Below are 25,004 nucleotides of genomic sequence, written 5' to 3' on the forward strand. Positions count from 1 at the left end.
TATATATATATATATTTGATGGTATGGATTTCCTTCTAAGTATTGTCTCAGATGCACCACAAAAATGTTGATATGTTGTAAATAATCTCATTAAAAAGTGAGCGGAGGACATAAACAGACACTTCTCAAAAGAAGACATACAAGTGGGCAGCAAACATACGAAACAATACTCAACATCACTAATCATTCAGAGAAATGAAAATCAAAACCACAGTGAAATTCCACCTTATACCACTCAGAATGTCTGTTATTAAAAAGCCAAAAAATAACATGTTGAGAAGGTTGCAGAGAAAAGGGAACACCTATACACTATTGGTGGGAAGGTAAATTAGCTTAGCCACTGTGGAAAGCAGTTTGAAGATTTTTTTTTTTTTTTTTTTTTTGAGATGGAGTTTTGCTCTTGTCGCTCAGGCTAGAGTGCAATGGTGCAATCTCAGCTCACTGCAACCTCCATCTCCTGGGTTCAAGTGATTCTCCTGCCTCAGCCTCTCAAGTAGCTGGGATTACAGGCATGCACCACTACACCTGACTAATTTTTGTATTTTTAGTGGAGATGGCATTTCACCTTGTTGGCCAGGCTGGTCTTGATCTCCTGACCGCAGGTGATCCACCCACCTTGGTCTCCCAAAGTGCTGGGATTACAGGTGTGAGCCTCCATGCCCAGCTGCAGTTTGGAGATTTTTTTAAAGAACTTACAACTACTATTCAACCCATCAATCCCATTTTTATGTATAAACCCAAAGGAAAATACATTGTTCTATCAAAAAGACACATGCATTTATATGTTTATTGCAGCACTATTCATGAAAGCAAAGACATGGAATCAATCAGACTTTCCCATCAATGGTGGGTTGGATAAACAAAATGTGGTACCTTTATACTGTGGAATACTACCTAGCCACAAAAAATGAAATCATATCCTTGGCAGCAAGAAAGATGAAGGGCCATTATCCAAAGCAAATTACAGCAAGAACAGAAAACCAAATACTACATGTTCTCAATTATAAGTGGGAGCTTAACATTTGATACATGTGGAAATAAAGGTAAGAACAGTAGACACTGGGTACTATTAGAGGACAGAGAGGAAGGGTGGGTATGGGCTGAAAAACAACCTATTGGGTGCTATGTTCATTACCTGGATGACAAGATTGATTGTACACCAAACCTCAGTGTTATGCAACATATCCATGTAATAAACTTGTACATATACCCCTTGAATCTAAAATAAAAGTAGAAATTTTTTTAAAAGATGAAAAAGCATTGAAAAAAATTCATATGTTTTATATTTATTTTCATTTGTATCAAAATATTTTTATTTATTTTATTTATTTATTTTGAGACAGAGTCTTGCTCAGCTGCCCAGGCTGGAGTGCAGTGGCATGATCTCGGTTCATTGCAAGCTCTGCCTCCTGGATTCACACCATTCTCCTGACTCAGCCTCCTGAGGAGCTGGGACTACAGGCGCTTGCCACCGCGCCTGGCTAATTTTTTTTTTTTTTTTGTATTTTTAGTAGAGACAGAGTTTCAACATGTTAGCCAGTATGGTCTGGATCTCCTGACCTCATCATCCAAAGTGCTGGGATTACAGGCGGGAGCCACCATGCCCAGCTCAAAATATTTTTTAAAATGTCCTTTGGTCTTCTGCCAAAACTTGGGAGGTTTCCCACGATAATTTCATTAAATAGGTTTTCTATGACTTTTCCTATCTCTAAAACGATCTCTTATTCTTCTGGGACTCCTAAATTTCCAATATTGGTTTGTTTGATGGTGCCCCATATGTCTTTTAGGCTTTCTTCATTCTTTTTTACTTTTTTTCTGGCTGAGTGATTTCAAAAACTCTTTTTAAGTTCAGAATTTTTTTTTCTTTTACTTGATCTAATAGATTGTTGAAACTCTCAATTGTATATTTTGTTTCATTCTTTGGGATTGTTCAGTTTCAGCCTATTTGTTCAGGTTTTTTTCCCCTTATAATTCCCATCTCTTTGTTGAATTTCTCATTCAAATAATGAATTGTTTTCCTGATATTTTTTATAGAACACTGTCTATCCGTGTTCTCTTATATATTGCTGAGTCTCCTTAAGATCATTAGTTTGAATTCCTTTTCAGGAATTTCACAGATTTTCTTTGCTTTGGGATCTGTTATTGGAGAATCATTGTGTTCTTTTGGAAGTGTCGTGTTTTCTTGCTTTTTACGTTTCCTGTGTCCTTACAATAATATATGCACATCTGGTATGACAGTTGCTTTTTCCAATTTTATGAAATAGCTTACATAGGGACTTTTTCCGTAGGTGTATCTATAATGTTGGTTGGGTAGGGTACTTTGGCTTTAGTTCTAGATAGGCACTATAGTACAATTTCTGTATAATGTAGTCAACTTCTTGGGCTATAATCAATGTCAGCAAAATCTGTGAGTTCCTCAGTGGCTTAGGTGGTGATTGTTTATGGACACTATAGTGAGGTTTTGGTGAGGACCGGGGTTCCAGGTGGGTCAGTCTTCAAGCCCCTGGGTGGTGTACATGGGCACAGGCTGACAGCAGTGAGCCTTCGTGGGTTGGTCCTTGGGCCTCTAGGTGCGGTGTGTGGGCGTTGCTGTTAGTGGTTGCTGACCAGATGGGCAGGTCCTTCAGCTCCTGGGCACCACATGCAGGCATCAGTTGTTGTGGTGACCTTGGGTGGGCCAATGCTTGGGCCCCCAGACAGTGTACATGAGCACTGGCAGCAGTAGGCCTGGTAGGACAGTCCTCAGGCCCCTGGGTAGAACATGGGTATCGTGGTGGTAGAAGCAGCCCAGGTGGGCCTGGTTTTAGGTTCCTGATGGTGTGTATGAATGTGCCATGGCCCTTCTGTTAGAAGGGGTGGGGTCTCTATTGGTGATGGGGTCACTTTTGGTGGTGCTGGCCCCAGCTAGGTGGCTCTCATGCTCTGGGAAGTGCACGTTTTGGCTTTTTGTGTGCTGGGGGCAGCCTCTCTGATGCATTTGATGTACTGTTTCCCAGGCTATAGGACATCGTGTGGGTTTGGATGCTAGAGATGTGGCTGCACTGCTGGGTCCCCCTGATGTCGCAATGCTACAGCCCTCTGAATGGATATTAGGAGATGACAGCAGGGTTCCAGGAATGTGGAGATGCAGAGATTATCTAATTATCTTTTAAAACACTTAAAAATGAAAACATAATATATTTTAATATTACTTTTATTTTAAACATTGTTGAAGGTCTTTATTTTTTATAGATTCAAACTTCTGCCCCATTTAATTTTCCTTCTGGATGACAAATTTTCACTAATACCTTAAAGCATAAATTTCAAAACATAAATCTCAGGGGTAGAAAATCTTCTTTCTTTAATTTTCTAAAATAATTTTTTGCAGTCATTTCTGAAAGATATTTTCACTGGTTATAGAATTCTTTGCATACACAGTTGTCCCTCAGTATACACATAGGATTGGTTCCAGAACTTCCCGGGTACCAAAATCTGTGTATACTCAAGTCTTGCATTTGACCCTGCAATATGCATGTATACAAAAATTTGGTCCTTCATATACGTAGATTTTGTATCTCACGAATACTGTATTTTTGATTCACATTTGGTTAAAAATCATCTGTGCATGAGAGGATCCAGACAATTTAAATCCATGTTGTTCAAGAGTCAACTGTGGTTTTCTTCCAGTACCCTAAGGAAATCCCTCCTTTGTCTTCTGGTTTGCACAGTTTCTGACAAATATGCATAATTATAAATTTTATTCCTTCTAATACGTATTTTCGCCTCTGTCTTCAAGATTTTCTCTGTAGCTTTGGTTTTAGTGTTTCTAATATGATATGTCTAAATGTGTTTCTTTAGGCTTCTATTGTTTCTGGCCTTCTATGAGCTTTTTGGAGCTGTGGTTTTATGTCATTCATTACTTTTCAAAAATTCTCTGTGATTTTTTTCCTTCAATAATTCCTTCCTTCCTGACATTTCAGTTACACATGTTATTTTACATGATATTATCCCACACCTTTAGATGATTTCTTCTTTTTAATTAACACTTTTTTTTTTCTCTGTGTTTCAGTTTGAGTAGTTTGTATGGACCTGTCTTAAAGTTCACAAGTTCTTTCCTTGGCTATGTCAATCCTACTGATGATCCTAAGAAGGAACTCTCTCAGTAACCACGTCATCATCATCTCTATTCTACCCTTTTTTATAGTGTCAGCTTTTTGATAAAATTTTCTGTTTGTTCATCCATTTTGTGTACTCTTTCCACTAGAATGTTTAGCATATTAATCATACTTATTTCAAATAGACTATCCTATAGTTCCATCATCTTGTTGAACAATTCTGCTATTAAGAGACTCTGGTGCATTCTTTAGTATGTCAATTGCATTTTTCAACTCTAGATTTTCTGCTTGATTTTAAAACTGCTTCAATATTTTTGTTAGATTTTTATTTCTCTGTCTTATCTTGAATTTGTTTGAGTTTCCTCAAAACAACCATTTTACATTCTTTGTGTGAAAGGTAACATAGTTTTGTTTCTCTGGAATTGGTCTCTGGTATTTTATTTGGTACATTTGGTGAGGCTATGTTGTCCTGGTCCTGATGCTTGTAAATGTTTGTTGGTGTCTGGGGATTGAAGAGTTATGTATTTATTGTTTCCAAGTCTGAGCTTGTTTGTACCTATTCTTCTTGAGAAGACTTTTCAGGTATTCAAAGGTACATTTGTGATCTAAGTTTTTGATCACTACAGCCATAACTGCATCAGGGGGCAATTCAAATCCAAAAATGCTGTGGTTTCTGTACACTTGTAGAGGTACTACCTTTATGGTTTTGCATAAAGTCTGGAGGAATTCTCTGGATGACCAGAAAGAGACTGTTGTTCAACCATACCTGCATCAGGGGGCCCTCCAAACCCAGCAAAGCTGTGGTTTTTGTACACTTGTAGAGGTACTACCTTCATAGTCTGGAATAAAGTCTCAAAGCACTCTCTAGGTTACCAGGAAGAGACTCTTGTTCTCTTCCCTTACTGTCTCCTAAACAAACAGAGTCTCTTTCTCTCTGTGCTGGGCTACCTGAAGCTGGGGGAGGGGTGACACAAGCATTCCTGTGGCCACTACCACCGGTACTGCGCTGGGTCTGACCTGAAGCCAGCACAGTACTGGGTCTCTTCCAAGGCCCACTGTAAACACTATCTGGCTACCACTTATGTTTGTTCATGGTTCTAGCACTCTATAATCAACAGGTGGTGAAGCCATCCAGGCTTGTGTCCTTCTCTTCAGAGCAGCAATTTCCACCCCCAGCCCTGGGCAGGCCTAGAGATGCCATGTGGGAGGCACGGCCTAGAGTCAGAAATCTTGGAAATCCACCTTATGCTCTATTCTACTGTGGCTGGGATGGAACCCAAACTCTTTCCCTCCTCTTCCTCCCATTTCCATAGGCAGAGGAGTCTTTCCCCGTGGCTGCCACCAACACAGCCCTATGGGGAATATTGCAAGGCTACCACCAACATTCAGTCAAGGACCAGGAGCTCTTCAGTCAGCTCATGGTGAATGATGCCAGGCCTGGGACTCACCCTTCAGGGGAGTGGGTTCCAATTTATCCCAGGGCAGAGCAGGTCTAGAAATGACATCCAAGAGCTAAGGCCTGGAATCAGGGACCTCAAGAGCCCACGTGGTGCTCCATCCCACTGTAGCTATGCTGGTACCTAAGGTGTAAGACAAAGCCCCTTTTACTCTTCCCTCTGCTTTTCTCAAGCAGAAGGAGTACGTCCTCCTAGTTACCACAGCTGTGAATGTGCTGGGTCTTACCTGATGCCAGGACCTCTTAGGTCTCACCCAAGACCCGTACCTACCACTGGCTGATTATTTAGGGCCCAAGGACTCTTTAGTCTGCAGGTAATGAATCCTGCCAGAACTGGGTCCTTACCTTCAAGTCAGCTTCCTCCTAGCCCAGGATGTGTCTGTCAATGTTGTCTAGGAACTAGGGCCTGGAATAGGAGCCTCAGGACTCTGCCCAGTGCTCTATCCTACTGTGCCTGAGCTGGCACATAAGTTGCAAGTCAAGGTCCTCTTTACTCTTCCCTCCCAAGTAGAAAGGAATGAGTCTTTTTCAGAGCTACAAGCTGCCCTGCTTGGGATTAGGGGAAGGGTGATGCAAACACTCCCTTGGCCTCCACTGCTGATGTCTCACTAAGTCATGTTCCCCCCCTTCCCTCACCAAGTACACTGGCTCTGAGCCCAATACAGCACTAGAACTTGCCTAGGAGTTACAGTCTTTGTGGTCACCCTTTCATTTGTGGAGGACCATAGAACACTTTAGCCCACAGTGGTGAGGCTTGCCAGAATTCAAGTTCCAACCGCAGGGTTGGGCGATTCCTCTCTGGCCAGGGCTAGTTGAAATGCTCCCTCTGTGGGTGCTGGCTGAGTTCTTCCCTGTGTTGCTTTCTGTTGTTACAGGGCAGTACTGAGTTCCAGTGCAAAGTCTCACAATCACTGTGCTCTTCCCCTGACAACAGCACAGATTCTCCACACCACATGGCCACGGCCAGCGGATATGGGAGGGGTGGCAACCAAAATTCAAGACTGTCTTTCCTACCCTCTCCAGTGCCTCTTTCAGTGATATGAAGTTAAAACCAGGAGCTGTGATCACTCAGTTGATTTTTTGTTGTTATGAAGGTGCTTTTTTTGTGTAGAGAGTTGTTCAATTTGGTGTTCCTGTCAGGAGGACAGTTGGTGGAGGCTTCTAATTGGCCATCTTGCTCCTAGTTTCATCAGTTGCATCATCTGTGTTTTCCTGCAGATTACTTCAGTTTGTTTTCCTTTCTTTTGTTTATCTCATTTGTAATTGAATTTGGATATCTGTATAGAAAGTAGTGACATAAATAGCCTCACTTTTTTTTTTTTTTCTGGTAGACCATTAGTGTTGGAAGTTGGATTAGTCTTATCAGGAATGTGTTATGCTTATGATTTGTTATTTATATTTTTTTCAGCGCCTCACTGGATTCAAATTCCACTAATGTTACTGTGTGCTTAGGGTGGCAGGTTGGGTGAAGAAGGGTTTCTCAATGTTGCTGCTCACCTCTCAGTTTTTAGCATTTCCTATGAAGATGCAACATGAAGGGACTCAGTCTCTAGGCTTTTGTCCCTCTTCCATGATAGACTTCTCTTGCTTATTGCTTGATGATGGCTAGTCTGGCAGTGTAGTAAGAGGATTTGGTTTTCTTTTTCAAGCTTTAGTCATAAGCAGGTCTTGTTTGCCTTTGTCTCAGGGATGGAACTTTCTCAGTGACCCTCTCCTGTTTTCTTTAGACGTCAAACTCTGCCCTATGTCTTTGTTGTCTTGTATGGGTAAGAATTTCCTATTCTTCCTCCAGTGTTAGGACATCTCTAATGTTATTGTTGTATTAATACAATCATGGGCATAGGATGACTTCTGGACCCTCTCTTAGTGGTAGTGTTTTCCCCTCCTTAACCTTTCCTCACTTGTAATATATTCTGGGGTATGCAGAGTTTGCTATTCTAACTTAGGCTTTTTATTTGGCTTCAGGAAAAAAATGACAGCATTTCCAAAATTTCCCACAGTGGCTTCTACTCTCTTTTAGATTTCTATGTGTACCCAGTGGATATATACAAGGGAAAAAAAAGCCTGAATATCTGCAACTGTCTTCTTTTTTCCTTTAACTTCCAGAGGTCCTATATTCTCACACAAGCTTACACTCAGCCTTTAGCAATTTATTAACCTTTTTACCTGATTCTTCTTACCTGCTTTCATGGCACCCAGAGCCTGCAGTGCTCAGCTACCAATAAGCCAGTGCTTACTCCACATCTCTTCCCAGGGGAGCTCATTTTTTTTGTAGTTTTAGTGTAGTTTGTCATTTTTCAACTACAGTGCTCTGTTGGGTATTTAAAATTTACAATTTTCTAATTTAGCCAGATGTGTTTTGGGTAAGTGGTTGTGACACTCTTCAGCTTTCTCAATCCTATGTAAAAATTTTTTCTCATATTTAAAAAAATTAGTGATAACAAAATAATAGATTTTTATGTGCCACAAATTTTATCAGCAGTAGTAACAGATGGCATCTAGTTAGTGCCCAAAGGGCACAAAGAACTCTGCTAAGTGTTTTGCGTACATTATCTCATTTAGTAGTCACCCCCCCCCCCCCATTACTTACAAGGTAGGCAATATTAAAATTCATAGGTAAGACCTTTATGACTGAGAATTGTAGTGTAGCTTGCCCATGGTTACATAGTAGTTAGGTAGACCCAGCATTTCAGTCTAGTTCAGTCCTACTATTCTGCTGTAAAATTCAATAACTGCCTAAAATATACTAAACTAATGAATGCCATTCATAAAATATTGCTTAATTCATGATAAATATACATAAGGCAATATTTTTTCTATATTGGCCTAAAGGGAACCAAGAAGCTAATTTATACATTCACACCCATTATTTTTGTAATAAGAGAGTCGGAGTGGTAGGACAGGTGGGTATCAAACAACGTTAGAAACAGATTTCAACAATTTATTCATTAAATGGAACAGAATGTAATGGAGAGTCCTTTAACTAAAGAGATAGAAAGTATATTACTGATTATACTGAATACAGTAAATAGCACTGGTATAGTAGAATCTTATCAGATCATCATCTTCTCGAATTACTGAACTGCAGAGTTCAGCACTACCTAGATACTTTGAATAGCAGGGGCAGGAAGACTTTATTATTATCATAATACTATATTACATTGACCTTTTCTTAAATCAAATTGTGTTCCCTTCTAAATGAAGAAGCTAATGCACTAGTATAAGAGCAGCAGAGTTCCCCAGGGTTACTGCTAATGTCTTTATTTTTGTCCTCATGTGAATACATTGTGTTTTAACTCTGCTGTCCTGATTTTACCTTTACAGATGCATGGTTGAGATTGTGTTCAGTTGACTGAAAGATCAGACTTATTCTTCCAAATGCTAATAGAATCATTTCAGATCAACTATATTTGGGGAAAAATTCTCTTCTTAAAATGAAAACTATCACAAGTCCGTATCAAGACTTCCCCAGTTGATGTACAAATTTTGTTTTGTTTCCCCTTTGTCATTGGAATCATGATACTTCCAGTTAGTTGGTTTAAAAAAAAATCTTGGCATAATTGTTTCCCCCTTCCTTCTTAATCCATATATACATGCTTGAAGAGACAGCATAAAATAATGAAAAAAATTGTTGGCTTTGTCTCTTGCTGCTTATAGGACTTTCTCTTTGCCTGTAATTTTTGGAAGTTTGATTATAATGTTCTGGGGTAGTCTTATTTGGAGTGAATCTTACCACAGACCTTTGGGTAACAATTCCAGTCTGTATTCATTTAGAAGTATGACCTTGGGCAGCTGAAGTGACTGGAATATTGGAGGGGAATTATATGGCATCTCCTAAGATCCCTTTCAACTCAGAATTTGAATGACATAAGATTTCTGTTGCTTTGAAACCAACATTTGTGTTTATTATACTGTAACCATATTCTGTTCTCTATCTTCCACATTTCCTGTGGATCATTTTATGTTTGACGAGAGTAGATTTCCGAGTTCTGCATTAGAAAGAGACATCACAAATCCTCTTAGAGAAAAGTTAAATTCTCTCAAAACCTAACTACTGGAGGGTGGGAGGCAAGAAATATGACCGTTGGCAAAATTGTTGGCCCCTGATCTTTTTCATTACACTAACATAAAAAGTCTGCAGAGTCATGGATTTTGGTATTTCAGAAAACTAGTATCTTGCAATCCTCAAGAATCATAATTTGGGATGGTGGCTCAGGTCAATGTCTACTGCACTTAAAGAATTTCTGATTAAAGTTCAGAAAAGTGAAATGAAAACCTGGAGGTAATAAATCCATATCTGCTTTGGGAGCAAACTTACTACAAATAAATCGTAAGCCTTTGATTAGAGAAAGCATATGTAAGTATTCGACAGTTTTTAAATACCGGTGTTCCTTTCCCAAAGCAATCTGCTGGTACAAGTGTAGGTGAAGCTGCTATAATTGTTTGGGCTAGAATTTGTTAGAGCTAGAAAGTCATATGACCTCCCCAAAGGCCGCTGAGGTTGTTAGTCAGTCGTATTAGAGAGCAGATATACCCTGGGTCAACATTTGGATGTTCTTGAAGAAAATGCATTGTAGAATGAGCCTGCATCTTAGAGGTAGTCCTGTAAGGAGTCTAACTGGTATACCTGGCTAATTTAAATAATGCAGGCTCTCTCAGCCTATCCTGAAATTAACATAAGGTTTCTGTTGCTTTAAAACCAACATTTGTGTTTATTATACTGTAACCATATTCTGTTCTCTATCTTCCACATTTCCTATGGATCATTTTATGTTTGGCAAGAGAGTCGATTTCAGAGTTCTGCATTAGAAAGAGGTATTAGAGTCTTGCTGCGTCTCCTCCTCCTTTAGAGACTCTTGCTGAGTCTCCTGGACTGACTTTGGCTAGCAGTGATGTCCATGCAGAATACTCCAGCACTCACTCTGTTTCACCCCTTAGCATGCTTGCCAACCCTCTTCTCTCAACTTCTAAGAAGATCAGATATCCTACGAGCTCTTGGACTTTGGTCTGTACTATTCGTATTAGGGCATTGTAGAAGATTGGGATATTGGAATGTTGCTGCCACACTGATTCTCAGTGACCTGACTCACTCATGGGGGAGACTGATATTATTTGGATATTTGTGCCTTCAAAATCTCATGTTGAAATGTGACCCCCCAGTGTTGGAGGTGGGGCCTAGTGGGAGGTGTTTGGTGGATTCCTCATTAAGGGCTTGGTGCCCTCCTCACAGTAATTAGTGACCTCTCTCTCTATTAGTCCTTGGGAGATCTGATTGATAGAAAAGCCTGGCACCTCCTCCTCTCTCTGTTGCTTCCTTTCTTACCATGTGACACTCTGGCTCCCCTTGCCTTCCACCATAAGTAAAAGCTTCCTGAAACCTTACCAGAAACCAGATGTTGGTGCCGTGCTTCTGGTACAACCTGCAGAACTGAGCCAAATAAACCTCTTTTCTTTATAAATTAACCAGCTTCAGGTGTTTCTTCATAGCAATGCAAAATGGAGTAATCCAAGGACCTGGGAAAAGTTCAATGCTCTGGGCCAGTGGTGGTCCATTTCCTGACCTGGACATTGAGTTTCGCACAGAGGTCAGAGCTCTTATCTATTCCCACTACTGCTGCCTCAGGTGTACAGCACCTTAGGGTGGCACGGGTGGTAGCAGGTACCCTTTATCTGCCACTGCTGGCATCAGGGTAATCACTCCTTCTTCAGTATCCATGTCACATGTAAGGCATTTTCTTGGGGAAACTGTAGCCATCTGTCTCTGAGGAATTCTGAAACTAGAGCTCCACAATGCCAATTTCTTGCCACCAACTAGTGTCTTGACACTGTGCCCTGTCAGGTGAGTCCTTAAGCCTTGCTAGATGCCGATGAGGGACAGCCATTTCCCATGTGAATGAGCTGCTCTTCTTTCACCTTGTCTATCTTCTCACTGGTGACAGTGTATGGAAAGCAGGAGTGTTATAGATGTTGAAAAAAAACCATATGCTAGGAATATAGTGATTACAGCTAAGCAGTTTAAGAGAAGGCGTGGTTAGAAAATGTGTTATTCTGTCTTATGCTATACAATTCTGAATGGTGAATTTAACATGATCAGGAAACAATCATTCATTTACATTTTCCTTTATACTCTAAGATTTGCATTTGTGCTATCAATGAAGCACAGTAACAACCATGAGAGTTATTGGAAGCAAATATCCACAGGTGTCATGATAAAATGGGGCAGCCTCATGAGTAAATGGTATTACCAACATTAACTAAATTGTATTAGGGATGCTGATCAGGCAAGAAAATCTTGTTTCAATACAAACAGCTCCTGAAGAGCCATGGTGTCATGGGTTACTAGCATTGCTATCTTCTTCGTACAGTGGGAGGTAGAAAATTAGTCTGGACCAGCACATTTGACAATAAAGAACATGAAGAAATGGTTTCTGGACCCGAAGAGAAAGAGGTGGTACATAGACACTAAGAGGAATCTCTTTGTGCCCTGAATGGACAGTAAACACATACAGAGCACTACTTCTCTGCTTATAATTCTAAAATAAATTATACTTCACAAGGACCTATTGGGACTCTGAAAAAATGTTTGCCTGAGGCCCCGTGTGCCCTAGGGGTGTCCTTAGAGAATGACCAAAGCAGGTAAGTTTCCTTTATAAACTTCTGTCATTAACATAAAAAGATAAAGGGGGAGCATGAAGAAATATCTATTCCTCCTCAGTAAAATACATAAAGTGAGAAGTTAGTGGAATGTAAATAAGGCAAGGTGTTGTGTATTGTTTCAGTGGCAGCACAGTGGAGGCCATTGTGAAATGGACATAGATAAAAGTGAGCAGAATGCTTACGCATGTGTGCAGCTGAAAGAATGTCAAAAGTGATACAGGATAAATCTATGCAGATCATTCAGGGCACCCCTTTCTCAAGGACCATGTTGAGAAAATGAGAATGCATAAGATTGATCTCCTCCCCATGTACCTTTTATCACCTTTGCATAAGAAAAATTTCATAATCATGAAAATAGTTATATATTATTCAGCTAGGGCAGTTCCATAATTTAAAGTACTGAGTTGTTTTGTTGTTCCAGAAGTTTGTGCTCATATACTGAAACCTATATATACTTTATTTTTTTCTTTTCAGATAGGGTCTCACTCTGTTGTCCAGGCTGGAGTACAGTGGCACGATCTTGGCTCACTGCAACATCTGCCCCCTGGCCCCAAGTGATCCTCCTACCTTAGCCTACTGAGTAGCTGGAACTACTTGCACGCACCACCATGCCTGGCTAATTTTTGTATTTTTTGTTTGTAGAGACATGGTTTTGCCATATTCCCCAGGCTAGTCTTGAACTCCTAGGCTCAAGCCATCCACCCACCTCAGCCTCATAAAGTGCTGGGATTAGAGGTGTGCCTGTCCAAAAGCAGTAATTTAAAAAATGAATAAAAGAGATGCCCTGTTTGCTGGTAGTTAGATAACAAATGGCCTAAGATATATTGATATCTTTATTCTTTAGTTCTTTGTACTATGGAATTTTTTCTTTCTGATGTTTTTACTCATTTCTATGCAAAATTAACATCCAGAGAGCCAATATCTAAAATTAAGAGGAAATTGCCTTGCTATAGTATTATTGAAATAATTGCAAGTTACAGGACAAAAGAAAGCATTTTCTTAATTATGCCTATTATTATAAATAAAATTCATCAGGCTGGTATATTACTTAGAATAATGCATTTACAATAAAATATAGGTGCTATAGGAATAATTCACATGGAAATGCAAATATTTTAGTTAGTCAGATATAGAAGCAAGGCATGAACTACATTGTTATACTAGCTTAAAAAGTTGAAAGCCATAAAATCATCATCTGTGTCTTTGACCATCTTTTAAAAAAAACATCTAAAAGAGATAACCTAATAGGACATGTCGGTGATGCTACTTAAACAATCTCAGAAAGACTTACTAGATGTTTAAAAGAATAAATCAGCTAGGTGCAGTGCCTCATACCTGTAATCCCAGCAATTTGGGAGGCCGAAGTCGGCGGATCACCTGAGGTCAGGAGTTCAAGACCAGCCTGGCCAACATGGCGAAACTATGTCTCTACTAAAAACATGAGAATTAGCCAGGCGTGGTGGTGCTTGCTTGTAATCCCAGCTAGTCAGGAGGCTGAGGCAGGAGAATCGCTTGAACCCGGGAAGTGGAGGTTGCAGTGAGCCAAGATTGTGCCGTTGTATTCCAGCTTGGGCAACAAGAGTGAAACTCCATCTAAATAAATAAATAAATAAATAAATAAATAAATAAATAAATCTACATTTATTTCATTTGTTGTATGTATCCATTAGGTAAAAATTAGAAAAAAAAAATTGAATTTGAATGAGATATAAATCTTCCCACAGCTCAATATTCCAATCCTTTACCTATATAGGTACATATTTGATGAATGGAGACATATTTATTATGCATGTTATATTTTGCATACAGTTGCAGCCTGCTTTTTCACTCATCATATCACATATTTCCCTGTAAATGATATTCGTGTATTATCTAGATTATTGTCTTCAGTGTTTTCTAGAGTTGTACCATATGAGGGTACTGCAATTTATTTAATTATTCCCCTGTTCTGGGAAATGTGGGTTGTTGATAACACTGTGATGAACACGATTGAAAACTTATCTGTGTGCACTTGCTTGATATTTTCTTAGGATAAAAGGAGTAGAATCATTGGGTCAAGGGGTAAAAACGTTTTACATATTATTATATTGTCCTGCAGAAATGCTATTTGCTGTGCTTTTCTTCAGCAAAGGGATATCAAAGGGTTTTTGAATGCCTAAGTAATCATTTTGTTTTACCGACTTGCATCACAAAATCCTTTATGCTCTGTTTCTATTTGTGTTTAATCAATAATGACTTCTAAACTTTGATGTTTAGGTGACTTTGTTTTGATTTATGTTATAATCTGGAAACATACACATTTATACAAAAGGGAGGAAATCTTTAATCCTTTGTTAAAACAACTAAATTTTTTGTAATGAAAATAACCTACCCTGATTAATTTTATTTGCAAATGCCAATATTGGCATTAAGATATCTTATATCTTTGTAGATAAAGTTTTATTGATAATTCTGCTTTTCGCCAAATTGGGTTTATAACAACTAACGTCTATATTTGTTATTTTAAAAAAATCTTGATAATGGATACTCAATTTTATTAGTGTTGCAATATGAGTATCACATTTCTAACTGTCTTAATAATTTTAATATACACTACCCTAGACATTCATTATTCATCGCTTGCTGTATCATCCCTCTAAAAGCATGTCTCAAAGGCTTAAATTCTGGAAAGTTTGTTTCATTATTCCCACTGAAAGCTTAAGGCAGCTGTTTATTCAATTAACAAGAGCCCAAGATGCATTTTTCTTACCCGCTAAACCTTTTTTTTCCAATTTTAGAAAATTTATAAAAACAAAATTAGCAGCAGGTTTGAAAATTCCATAACAGTACCATCTGTTCAAGGAAATGAGAAACATACTTCAAAAATAACTTTTCAAGCCGTGGTTCAAAGATACATGGATTCTGGGATTTCCATTATTAGTTTTAGCTTTTTCCATTTCCCAGAAGCATTTTCTAAGAAGTTACTTCAATTACTGGGAATTACTGGGAATGACTCAGATTTGCTGTTGTTATTTTGCTTTGAAACAACTTTTTATTATTAGAAAAAATTGATACAGTTTGAGTATTTCTTATCTGAAAGGGTTGAGACTGGAAGTGTTTTGAATTTCAAATTTTTTTCAAATTTTGGGATGTTTGCATATACATAAATACATAATTTATGTATACATAAATACCTTGGGCATGGAACCCAAGTCTAAATGCAAAATTCATTTATGCCTTATACACATGGCCCAAAGTTAAGTTTATACAGTATTTTTTAATACTTTTGTGCATGGAACAAAGTTTGTATATTTTGAACCATCAGAAAACATAGTCCTGGTTTAAAGGAACAGATGATACCATAAATTGAAAGTTTCACAAAAACTATTTCAATATAGCTATACACACACACTTCCAAAGTATGTAAACATTGAAGTTTTTAACCTTCACTCAAGCTAATTAAGTATATTTAGAAGGACATTAAATCATTTTAAGTAAATGAAAACTACCTATAAATACATTAAATCATGAGATGATACAGAAAAGAAAGAAAAGTATTGCAGATTTAATAATGGCATGTGATTCATTTCCGTGAATTTCAAATAATACACTCCAAATTTGCACACACAAGTTATTAAATATATGGTAAATTTTCATTTGTGCTGGTGACAGCAAAGGTGGTTACCAGTTCTTGAGCATATTCTAGGCAATTTTCTGAATGATACACTTGTAATTACAACACTGTGTTAAATCATGTAACACTTGGTCCCCTGGCATCCCTGCAGTGCTGGTGGTATCAGTTTGAATTACTACATTTAGAAATGTAAGGCTGCTGTTTTACTAATTGAAACTGCTTCTGTGATAAGCTTAGAGGAAAAAAAGCTATGCTGATTCACAAAAGAAAGACCTTTACATGACAAAATACTTTGACATAGTGAAGTGTATAGAAGAGTAAAGTATAACGTGAAAAAGCTTCACTCTGGTAGCCTCTCCTGTAGTTACGTTAGCATAGCAATACTGAACGCTCATACAATGCTTTTAGAGGTTTTATTCATTTTAATACAGATCAAATCAATTGAAGATATTTTTCTACTATGAAATGCTGAATACTAGAGATTTTAGAAAAAAATTCAGTAGTGAAAATTATTATGTTTTACTTTGTAACTTATCAAGATTAAAATAAGCTTCTCCATTTGTTTTGTTCTTTTACTTTGTATATAACTAGCACATATGGTCAGGCCTTGAGAAAGCAGCATATTTGGGAGAGAGGAATCACTTTGTTTCTGCTATATAGTAACTAACAAATAAGCAATCACATTTCTTGGCTGATTGTCTTTTTGATGTACCATTTCTGTGATGTTAATAAACATGCATAAAAGTTTACAGTGAAACCAGTTTACAGTGAACCCCATTTTTTTGTGAATTGGCATTGAATTTATGAGAGCTGCCAGAATGTATCAATGTGTTCATTTTTCGTCTGTTTAATATTGCACTTTCCATAAAAGCTAGGAATAGTGTTGGATGTGTGACATCTATTTTCAGCCATGACTCACTGATTTCATCAGCATATTAAGGTCAACATTCTGAGGCTAAGAGAAAACAGACTTAGATGTAGAGGAAATACACACTAACTTCTGACGAGATTGCAAATTAATATAAATACTACATATGACATTTAGTACTTTTTCCTATATAGAATGTCATTTATTATACTTATCCCAGCTCTTCCACTTGTTAGCAGTTTGGCCTTGGGAAAGCTACCAAACCCCTCTATGCTATAATTTTGTTTTAAACTGTAAAATGGGTATAATAATATTTATTCCATGGTTATTGTGAGGATGAACTGAGATAATACAAGTAAACTGGAAAAGTAAGCAATCTATAAATGTTAGCTTTTGTTTTGTGCCTTGAATAAAAGTGAAGTTCAATTACTGTTTTTAAAGTACATTGCTGTGGGAAACTGGCAGAAAATTTTTCTTGCTTCATAAAGAATATTTGTGCCTGTGTAATTGTATTAGTCTGAGTTCTTCAGGGAAACATAACCATAGAACATCTATCTATATGTATGCATTAGGTTAGTACAAAAGTAATTGCAGTTCTTGCCATTAGAAGTAACGGCAAGAACTGCAATTACTTTTGCACCAACCTAATATATATGCACATGCCATCACAGTGACTGTTCATAATTATTCTAGGGCTCTAAGGTAAGCACATAAAGGCAGTTTTTGTATTTATTTGAAGTTTTTATTTATCTTAGAATGTACAGGCTTTCATTGGCAGAGAAGCCCCAATTTGTCCAGCACAAACAGAATTTCTTTGGAACTTGTAATTATTCCCTACTGAAGCTGGTCTGTAGTAATTGAGAATGTTGTCCACAAGAAGAGAAAGTGGAGATGAGAAGCTGAGAGAGAAACGGTTTGGGTGGCAGCAAGTCACTGGTTCTAGACTTTGCCCACTATACCCATCACTTCTGGGTGATATGAACTAGTCATTTTCCCTCTTTCTCTAAGCATATTTGCATTTTTTCCTGTAACTTACAACCAAAGGAGTAATGACTAATAGAATGAATTCTATTATATCTTAGGGCGGTATTTAACCCCAGAGTTTTAGGAAACACAGCTCATCACATAAGCTTTGGGTATCTTTGTAGAGATTAGAGTTATCATGTTAATGCATTCCCTCATTCTCTTGACCTTGAAAAGGCAATAAATCTGGCTCCTCCCTCACTAACATTCTGTGTCCTACATTTGATCTTAAAGTTCTATACCTGCTATGTCAATCAAAAACCGTTTAAACGATTTAGTAATAAGAACATTTTAAAACCCTACTTGCTTTCTCTTTGACCTTTTTTCTCTTTTCTTCTCTTCTGCCAATCACAAATCTGCTTCTATCTATATGTAGAAAGAGTCCAAAATAAAGCAACCTTAATTTAAATTTCATGGAGAAGACTGAGGATCCACAAACAGTGCTTTTTATGGTGACAGTATACCTAGTGGAGTGTAATAAAATTTCTTTCTCAGGAGAATATTGATAGATATTACATGCAGATAAAATAAAATGATTGCTTTTAACTGACTGTTGGAGAAAACAAGTAAAAATGATGAAACAAATATGCAATAAGGTAGGGGATAAAAAAGAGAATAAGAGTAGAAATTACACATTGCAATTCTTAATATATGAGAACAGGATAGAGTGATTATTTTTTAAAAGTCCCTGCGTACCAGGTAGAGTATTCATTTACCACAAGCAGGTGGTCATGTGATTTAGAACAGTGAACTTGCCCAAGAATTCCCATGATCTCTTTCCACATGATAGATGAACTAGAACCTGAAGATCAGAGTATGAAGCTGAAGATCAGAGAAGTATGCCTTCTAAATATCAGCCGAAGTTGCCTTTCCTCCATATCGTTAAGTTCTTTCCAGTGATGAAACCCCGTAGGAAGCCTCAAGGGGACATAGGTTTTGGAAACATAGATTTGCAACTTTCCCAATTACAGTAAAAGAAAGATTGAAAGGAAACATGAAAATTTCAAATAGGAATCAATGAGAGAACCAGAACTATTTCAAATGGGATAGGGGAGGGAGTAGGCACAGATAACCATTACCAGAAATTGGAAACTGGGGAGTAGAAAGGCAAGACGAATACCTCTACCCCTATGCCTAGACAATTTCTATACAGCTTATAAAAACTGAAACACAGAAAAAAAAATTCCTTAGTCCTTATAACAACAAGTAAATTAACAGTGTTTTGAAGAAGAAAGAAGTCAAAAAGGAAAAAGTGATGAATAAAATGTAATCAGTTTTCTTATAAAGTTGCTGACATTACTACATGGAGACTCCAGTTTGATTGTCTTTGGAGCAACACCAAGCCTGTGGGTTACCCAGATATATGGTCTCTGAAAGGTCACCCTGGACAGCACCCAGTTGACCATGTGATCTATGAAGAGATAGTCTTTATGGGATGTGGTTGGGTGCAGTGTTGATTCTTTTTCCAAACTCAGATGCCTTTCCAGAGAGAGCACGTTTCTGGATTTAAGAAACAAGTAGTGACACGGACCATCCTACCATAGACAGTGAGAAGTAGCACACTTTTTTTTAGCCTTCACACATCTCAGTTCAACCACAATAGATCAATGTGTTAGCAGTTGAAGAATCAGGATTCTCTTTTCTTGATGAAGAAAGTACAATAGAGAGAGTTAGGTGAGAGTTACTGGAAAGGCACAAGTCATAGCCTTGTGGGAGAAGTACTCCTCTGAAATCTCTCCCAGTTTTTTCACGAACTCCAAAATAGCACTAAAGAACAGGGAGAAGTCAAAGATCAAATTAAGCTGTCTGCATGGGGTCGACAGGAGCACAAGGTAGGCAGTCAACTTGACAACCTTGGCGAATAGAAACAAGAATTTCAAATCCATCTTTGGTCAAAATCATGATATGAATGAAACTTCTTTCTGGGATCCTTCATACTATAGTATCCTTTTAATAATTCCGCATTCAGTATCTAAAACCCTTAAACATAATTTATCTTGAAGGTAAGACATAAAATGAAGATTGAATTAATGATAGGAGTTGGGACAATAAAACTAATTTATGAATAGTTTATTTTCCTGCTAAAGACTACAGAAATTGATTTTAAAATAGAATAAAATAAAATGTCCAAGTGGTTACATTTTAAAATAAAACTTGTAGAAAGTTCGCATGTGAGAGTTCACATTTTAAGTTCAAAACTTAAAACATTAATACCTTGCAACTCAGCTGAAGGTGAAAAATTACGTTACATAGGAAGGGCTATGACATTTGTTTTTCTTCTCAGTGGGGAAATCTGGCTTCTGGTGGAACCCCACTAAGGGGGGTTACTCCTGAATACAACCTGTAACCATCACCACAGGGTACACTGATAAAAGGTGGCATGGAAACACATAAATAGATGGAATCATTTCCAGGGTAGAAAGTAAAACAAAATAATGACTTTATTATTAGTCTTTTAGAGGGGAATAAAAAAAGTGATAAAGAGTCTTACTTGAAAAGAGCAAGTAAATAATTAAAGAATAAGAATTCTTGACTAATAGTAATAAATTTGGTTCTTGCTGGCCAAATGGACTTATCATCAAAGCCTAGGAGAAACCATTCAGAAGATAAACATTTCTGTTAGCTGAGGACTTTCTTCAGAAACTTAAAAAACAAAATGTTTATGTAGGAATGCTACTATGTATAATTAACTCATGGTATATGTAAATATTTTTAAGTTAATTGTGTATTTACCAATCTTGGAGATGTTTTAGTAACTGTTAATGAGACCTTATGTTGTTGATGGAGTTACCATTTAGAGAACTAATCTAGGCATAATAATGGGAAGACATATGATTAAAGGAGTCAAGATTCTGGCACCAAGAGTAGTACAAGATATGAACAATATCCTTTACAAAATATGTCTTATCAAAGCTTATTTCCATCTGAGAGTGATAGCATTTTGCCACTTTAAGAAGGAGCTCATTATATCATCAGTAAAAGTTGATTATTGATATCTATTCACTGCAACCTCTGCCTCTCGGGTTCAAGCAATTCTCATACCTCAGCCTCTGGAGTAGCTGGGATTACAGGCACACACCACCACGTACAGCCAATTTTCGTGTTTTTCATAGAGATATGGTTTCACCATGTTGAGGCTGAACTCCTGACCTCAAGTGATCTGCTCACCTCGGCCTCCCAAGGTGCTGGGATTATAGGCGTGAGCCACCACACCGGACCTTCTCATCACCTCTTAAACCATAAGTCTGGAACTGCTGAATGTGCATTTCCAAATTTTAATTGAACTTGAATCAACAAATTACCACCGAGAAACGGGGTGGGGGACTTCTAGAGGTAAACGTAGTATTACAGTTAGTGATGAAAGACTGAATGAGTTATTTCCCTTTAAGATTGAGAACAAGACAAGAATATCTATTCTTACTATTTTTATTCAACATGGTACTGAAATTCTAAGCCAGCACAATAATGCAAGAAAAATAATTTAAAAGGACACAGAGTGAAAAAAGATATAAAACTGTTTATATTTGCAGACATATAATTGCACAGAATTTCCTGAGGAATCTACAAAAAATCCTAGAACTAATAAATGAGTTCAGTATGGTCACAGGATGAAAGAAGAACACACAAAAAATCAGTTATATTTCTATATACTAAAAATGAAAGAGAGAAATTCAAATTAAAAACTCCAATGCTATTTATTGCTCCAAATAAATACTTAGCTCTAAATCTAACAAAATATGTGCAAGATCTGTAGGTTGAATTACAAAATAATGAAGGAATCATTGAAAACCAGTTGGAAGAGCTTTCTGTATACATGGATTGGAAGGCACAGCATAATAAAGATGGCAATTCTCCCCAAATTGACGTATAGGATTAGAACAATTGCTATAGAACTCCAAAAGCTTTTACTAGACATGAAAATGCTTATTTTAAGGTTTGTGTGGAAGGGCAAAGGGCTTGGAATAGCTAACACAATACTGAAAGAAATGAAAATAATCCCTCTACCCAATATTAAGGCTTACAACATAGCCATACTAATCAGGAGATTGTGGTATTGGCAGAGGGATAGATACACAGATCAATGAAACACAAGAGAGAGCCCAGAAATATACCCACACATTTGTGCCCTAGTGATTTTTCTTTAATAAAGGCACAAAAGCAATTCGATAGAGAAACCACAGCCTTTTCAACAATGCTGCGGAAGTGATTGGATATCTGTAGGCAAAAAATAAAAAATAAAGAATAAATAAAACAAACATATAAAACATTTTCCAAATGTTTTTGAAACCTTCTAAACCTCCCACCTTACTCAAAAATTAAGTCAAATAACTCAAAATGGATCATGGACTTAAATGTGAAATGTAAAAGTTAAAACATTTTTAGAAAAAACCCCAGAAAATTTGCAGGACTTAAAGCTAGGTGAAGAGCTTCTATATTTGGCACAAAAGCATCATGATCCATTAAAAGAAAGACAATTTGGACCTCATCAAAAGTAAAACTTGAAGGAAACTGTGAAGGGGATGAAGACACCAGGTGCAGACTCAAAGAAAATAATCGCAATCTACATATCCAACAAAGACCTTGTATCTAGAATATATTAAAGAATTATCACAATACAATGGTTTAAAAAACAATTGAGGTAGAAAACGAACAAAAGACATGAAAAGACCTTTCACTTAAGAGGACATAGAGATGGCAAATAAATACATGAAAAAATCATTAACCATTAGGGAAATGCAAATTTAAACCAAATTATGATGTCACTACACATCTTTATAATGGCTAAAATGAAAAAGCTATAACACCAATACTGGCAAAGACGTGGAGAAACTAAGTTACTCATACATTGCTGATGTCAACATAAAATGTTATTATTACTCTGAAAAATAGTTTGTTAGTTTCTTATAAAACTAAACCTACAATTACCCTATGACTCTGCAATTAGACTCTTAAGCTTTTATCCATAAAACAAAACATCATCACACAAAATCTGCACATGAACGTTCATAGCAGTTTTATTAATGATAGTCAATACTTGGAAACAATACAAATGCCCTTAAATGGTGAATGAGAAAACTGCAGTATATACATACCATGGGTTGTTAGGCATCCACATAAAGGAATGAATTCTTGATATCTACAATAACCTGCACAAATTGCCAGGGAGCTTTGAGTTTAAAGTCAGTCTCAAAAGATTATATTACAGTATGATTTCATTTATATAACATTGTTGAAATAACAAAATTATAGAGATGGAGAACAAGTTAGTGATTGCAAGGGTTTAGGGATATAGAGAGGGTAGTAAGTGTAGTATTAAAGAGGTAGTAAGAAGGAGCTTTGCAGTGATGAAACAGTTCTTTTGATGACAGTGGTGGTTACACAAAGCTACATACATGATAAAATTGCACAGAATTACATAGCCACATGTGTATGTGCACAGATGAGTGCATGCACATACAGAAATAAATACTCGTAAACCTTGTGAAGCCTGAATAAGATTGCTGGGTTTAATAATGTCAGTTTCCTGGTTCGATAGCTCTATAAGGTATACCACTGGGGGACACTAGCTGAAGGGTGCATAGGACCTCTCTGTACATTTTTTAAGACAAATTCTTGTGAATATGTAATTATTTCAAAATCATGAGTTAATGAAATTTTTCAAAGATTATATGCATTATTCTCCAATTCTGGTAAGTGTTGCATACAGTTTAAATCATGAAACAAATAGGTAATATAATCAAACAGCATTTGCCTTTAAAAGCTAGAGGGGTCCAAAGATGTGATAGGCTTATTGTGGTGTAAATAGTCATATAGCATACCTTGCATTGAGAAAAATTATATGAATAATCAAAAGGCAAAGAAAAGGCAAACTTCTCTGAAAGGTGAATTAGCAGATACAAGTACTTTAGCTGAAATGAGAACCTAAGCACTCTGTCATGCTAGCTGAATTAAAACTCTATTTTAAAGTCTAGCTGTGGGATAATAAATTGTTAAATACTTTGTATACTAAGCATGGAGAGAATAAGGACTGGATTTTATTTTATTTTATTTTATTTATTATTTTTTGAGATGGAGTTTCACTCTTGCTGCCCAGGTTGGAGTGCAATGCCACAATCTTGGCTCACTGCAACCTCTGCCTCCTGGGTTCAAGTGATTCTCCTGCCTCAGCCTCCCAAGTAGCTGAGATTACAGGCATGTGCCATCATGCCCAGCTAATTTTGTACTTTTAGTAGAGACGGGGTTGCACCATGTTAGTCCGACTGGTCTTGAATTCCTGACCTCAGGTGATCTGCCCACCTCGGCCTTCCAAAGTGCTGGGATTACATGCATGAGCCACTGTGCCTGGCCAGGACTGATTTTCAAAACAAAACTAAAGCAAGCAGTTCAAAATGTGTTTGATAATTTTTAGGTATTAGGTAAAATGCAGTTCCACTCAACACTTGGTTTCATACATCTGATGATCTCTAAATAATATTCTCTGTTTAGATATAGTGATGGTTTCTTGAGTGTGAGCCCATAGCTTTTATATATTTTTTACATGGCCTAAAAACCTTTCAACCCCAATTTAAGACCTTACTAAATAACAGATACTTTTTTCTGCAGTCTTGAATATCATCTTTAAATAGTCCTAGAAGATTGTCAGTAGTATTCTCGTTGTGCAGATTAGAGAACTAAGGCTCAGAGGTTAGATGCCTTGCCCAGTGTCCACACAATTAACAATAAGTGGTAGATTCAGGAATAAAACTCTAGTTTTATTCTAGTCTGATTCCACAACACACTTCCTTTTTTCTTTCCTCTGTTTCCTACAGAGTCTGCCTCTGGGGGCTGTGAGTGAGAAGGCTGCCAATAATACTTAGTAAGCATAACTCATATAACCATGAATTTCAACTTCAGGTGCAATTGGTTACACAATGTGAATATCCTGATCAATGGCTCCATACCTATGCCATAGTAATAATGAGATACATATGCATCATGCTATTTTCTCAAAGCATGTCATGTCATGCTATAGTCAACTGTGATATCCACATTCTGGGATTTTCTTATAGGAGCCAGCTTACTAACAAGTAGTACACAATGAAACTCTTTCTCCTAGAAACAGACGTGAACCCACAGGGTCGCTTTAGGGTATGGCTTTCCTAATGTCAGTGACCTGGTTTACTATTACTCTACAGTGTTTGTAAGATGTTAACTTTGGAAGTGGCCAAGTAAAGGACACACTGGACTTCCTGTACATTTCTCTGCAATGGCCGTCAGATTCTGTAATTATTGTGAAGTAAAAGTTACAAAACC

Source organism: Rhinopithecus bieti, unplaced genomic scaffold (assembly GCF_001698545.2).
Source record: "Rhinopithecus bieti isolate Rb0 unplaced genomic scaffold, ASM169854v2 scaffold_25987, whole genome shotgun sequence".
NCBI lineage: Eukaryota > Metazoa > Chordata > Mammalia > Primates > Cercopithecidae > Rhinopithecus > Rhinopithecus bieti.